Source organism: Morus notabilis, unplaced genomic scaffold (assembly GCF_000414095.1).
Source record: "Morus notabilis unplaced genomic scaffold, ASM41409v2 Scaffold1225, whole genome shotgun sequence".
Lineage (NCBI taxonomy): Eukaryota > Viridiplantae > Streptophyta > Magnoliopsida > Rosales > Moraceae > Morus > Morus notabilis.
In genome coordinates, this window is record NW_010357682.1 from 492,790 (window position 1) to 496,416 (window position 3,627).

A 3,627-nucleotide genomic window follows, 5' to 3' on the forward strand; every position below is an offset into this window, starting at 1 on the left:
AAGAGTTTAATGAGAAATGAGCACTCTAGTGGCAGTGGCTGAGTTTGAAGTTGTTTTTATTTTTACGTTTTTTTGAGAAAAATAAAAATAAAAATAAAAACGGGTAAAAAATATGTTTAGTATAATTAAAGATAAAAAAATAAAAATAAAAATAATTTTTTAATTTAATATAAAATAAAAAATAAATAAAAAATAATTTTAGTACGTGTTTAGAATTATTTTTTAAAATAATTTTTACATATTTTAAAAGTTGTTTTTATTTTTACGTTTTTTTGAGAAAAATAAAAATAAAAATAAAAACGGGTAAAAAATATGTTTAGTATAATTAAAGATAAAAAAATAAAAATAAAAATAATTTTTTAATTTAATATAAAATAAAAAATAAATAAAAAATAATTTTAGTACGTGTTTAGAATTATTTTTTAAAATAATTTTTACATATTTTAAAAAATAAAAAATAAAAATAAAACGACGTTTGTTTAGTAAATATTTTAAAAATAAAAACACTGAAAATGATTTTTATGAATAAATTAAAAAATAGTTAAATTTTTTTTTATTTTTTATTTTTTAATACTTATCTATAATATCATAATATATTAATTAATAAATATAATTTTACTTTTTATTATATTTAAATTAATCTTTAAAAAATTAATCAAACATAATTTTAAAATTAATTTAAAAATAAAATTATTTTAAAATTAATTTTAAACGCACCAAAACAAGCATAAGATAGAAATGAATGTAACAACGCCAAAACTAAAGAGAAAAACAGAAATTAAGAGTAAGCTGGCAGGTCAACCGCCACGTGCCAGATTCTACATCTTTTTGTTTTCTTCTTCTTATTCATGTGCGTGGAAGATTATTCATTAAGGCGGTTGTCGTTTTCTTTTTCTTTTTTTTTTATATGTAGATCTTTTTTTTTCCCTTTTTCTTAAGGTTAGTAGAACCGGCTTAGTAAGAAAGTTGGATTAGTTCCCTAAAAAAATATGGGAGTCCCAAAAATAGTAATAAAATAATTTTTAAAATTTTTTATTTATAAATTGATTATGGAATGACCATCTATTACAAAAATAATAATAATAATAATAATTTACATAAATAATTTTTAATCTTTTTAAAAAGTAACAGTTTGATTTTTTTTTTTTTTTTACAAAACGACTCTCAATTTATTTAAAAATGTACAATTCCATTATTTCTGTTAAATTATTAATAAAATTAATTATGCGTAAGAATGTGATCTTATTTAATAAAATGTATTTTGATAAAATACCAGGGAAGCTCTCATTCTCTCTCTTTCTCTCTCACACATCTCACGCTCTTTCCCCGCCCCTCTTTCTATGCTCTCTCTCTCTCTCTCTCTCTCTCTCTCTGGAGTCCTAGGAAAGAAGCCGACTCGGCGAAGCTCTGCCTCTTTTGCGACCAGCACATCCACTCCGCAAACCTCCTCTCTAGAAAACACCTATGATCCAAGATCTGCGACAATTGCGGGTCGGAGCCCATTTCCATTCGTTGTTCCACTGAGAATCTAGTGCTCTGCCACGACTGCGACTGGGACGCCCACAACAATTGTCCCTCCGTCTCTACCTCCCACGACCGGACCTCTCTCGACGGCTTCTCCGGCTGCCCCTCCGCCCTCCAACTCGCCTCCCTTTAGGGCCTCGACCTCACGGATCCGACCCGACTCAATCCTAAGTCCGGATCGGGAGAGCTCGGTGGATTGGGGTTTCAGGACGTGGTCGTGCCGGGGGAGGATCAGAATGGCGTTGTTTGCAAGAGGAAGAGGAAAAAGAAACGGGTGATGTACAAGCAGCTGGCGGAGCTGCTGAGGAGGGAGTATTTGTTTGTCAGCGGCAGTGGAGAGATAATGGCGGCGGAGGAGGAGGAAGCGCTGTGTTTGGGGATTAATGGAGATGATCGTGATGTTGAGGAGAGAAGCTCGATGGAGATGAGCGGGACTACGGATCTAGCGATGAACATCGCTGGAATTTGAGGATTGATGAAACTGGGTTTTGCAAGTTGAAGATCCCAAATCCCACCCACGCCGAACCCAGTCGTCAATCGCGTCTCCCCGCTCGTCGCTCTCGCGAGCTAAAAAACCAGAGCTAAAAAGGGAAAATTATTCTAGGGGCATTTTAAGTCATTTTACTGAAAAAATGAGGTCACGTGACATGTTCTCTTTAAAATTTAACATAATTTAACGGAAATGACTAAACTATCACCTTATAAAGAGGTTGAGGGTCGTTTACTAAAAAAAATTAAGGACCAAACTATCACTTATTAAAAAAGTTGAGGATCATTTGTGTAAATTATTTTTAAAAAAAAATTAAATAGGTCATCGTTCTTTATAAAAAAAATTTTAAAAAAAAGTTATTTTATCAATTTCACTTAATGAGATTTCATTATTTTAAAGTTAAAAAAAAAACAACCCAATCAAACACAATTTCACTCATATGGCAGTTTTATTTTGCATTAGAGAGAGTATGGCAGTTTTATTTTGCATTAGAGAGAGTAAAAGTTATGAGTGATTTCATTTTTCATTTAATAATGTGTTTACTTACAAAATCATTAAGGGTTCGTTTGGTTCATACGTTTAAATCAATAATTCTTGATTTTGACATTTAAATTTTAAATTTTTTATGCAAGAAAATACTGTAACAAAATCAAAACTATGGGTTTAAACGCATAAAATAAACGAACCCTAATAAGCATTTAGAGAACCCTACGCAAGGTAAGAAATGAGGAAAGAGAATGTCAATCATATCATCCTAATATTAGTAAAACTAAAAAGGTAATGAGGTTGTTTCTCATTACACCATCTAATAATTAAGTAAACACTAAACATTTAAAAGGACATCAATTATTCATATTCTTATTATTATACTTTTCTTTCTAATCTCATTGTCTTTTCTATTATATTCTTTTACGGTGTAGTAAACGTCCATATTATAGTCGAATGGTCTTTCATAATACAATTTTAAGTAGTTATATTTGCACCCCAAAAATTAATGGATGTCCCCACTAATAAATGTTTATCTAATAAATATTTAAAAAATCTATCCTCTTCTAGATTTAGTTTTCATAATACTAATTTAACCCTTTCATACCCCCACCTAATTTTAATATTAATTTAATTTATAAAAATAATATAATTCCTTTTAACTATTAATATTATATTTTCTTTTTCAAAATTAGGACAATTCTCTTTACCTTTATTTATTAATTATCTTCGCCTTATCTCCTCATCCTTCTTCTTCTTTGAACAAGGAAGTACAAGACAACTCTCTAAATTTGATCCTCACAAAGCTGCTCTTTTGATTGTTTTGGCTATTTTATCACGTTAGTATAAAACAAAACGTGGGGTATGTTCTATTATTCCTTTAAAAAATACTTTCTAATTATAGTTAATTTGTTTTATGCTCTTTTATTTTTTTAATAAATATTATGTCCGTTTATAATTAATGTAGGGGTATGTTAATAAGTTTTAATGTAAGTTTAATACATTGTAAAATTGTAATAAATATAAAGTATAAATGAGAGTAAATATAATTATTCTATTTATTGATTTCAAAATTTAAATCCAAAACCAATATCCTTAATCCTTAAGATACAAAAAATGAAATGCGA

General features: G+C 28.9%; 1 pseudogene; it reads left to right on the plus strand.

The window, feature by feature from the left end:
- Positions 1 to 738: 738 nt before the first annotated feature.
- On the plus strand, positions 739 to 2,262 carry LOC112093869 (annotated as a pseudogene).
- Positions 2,263 to 3,627: the final 1,365 nt, after the last annotated feature.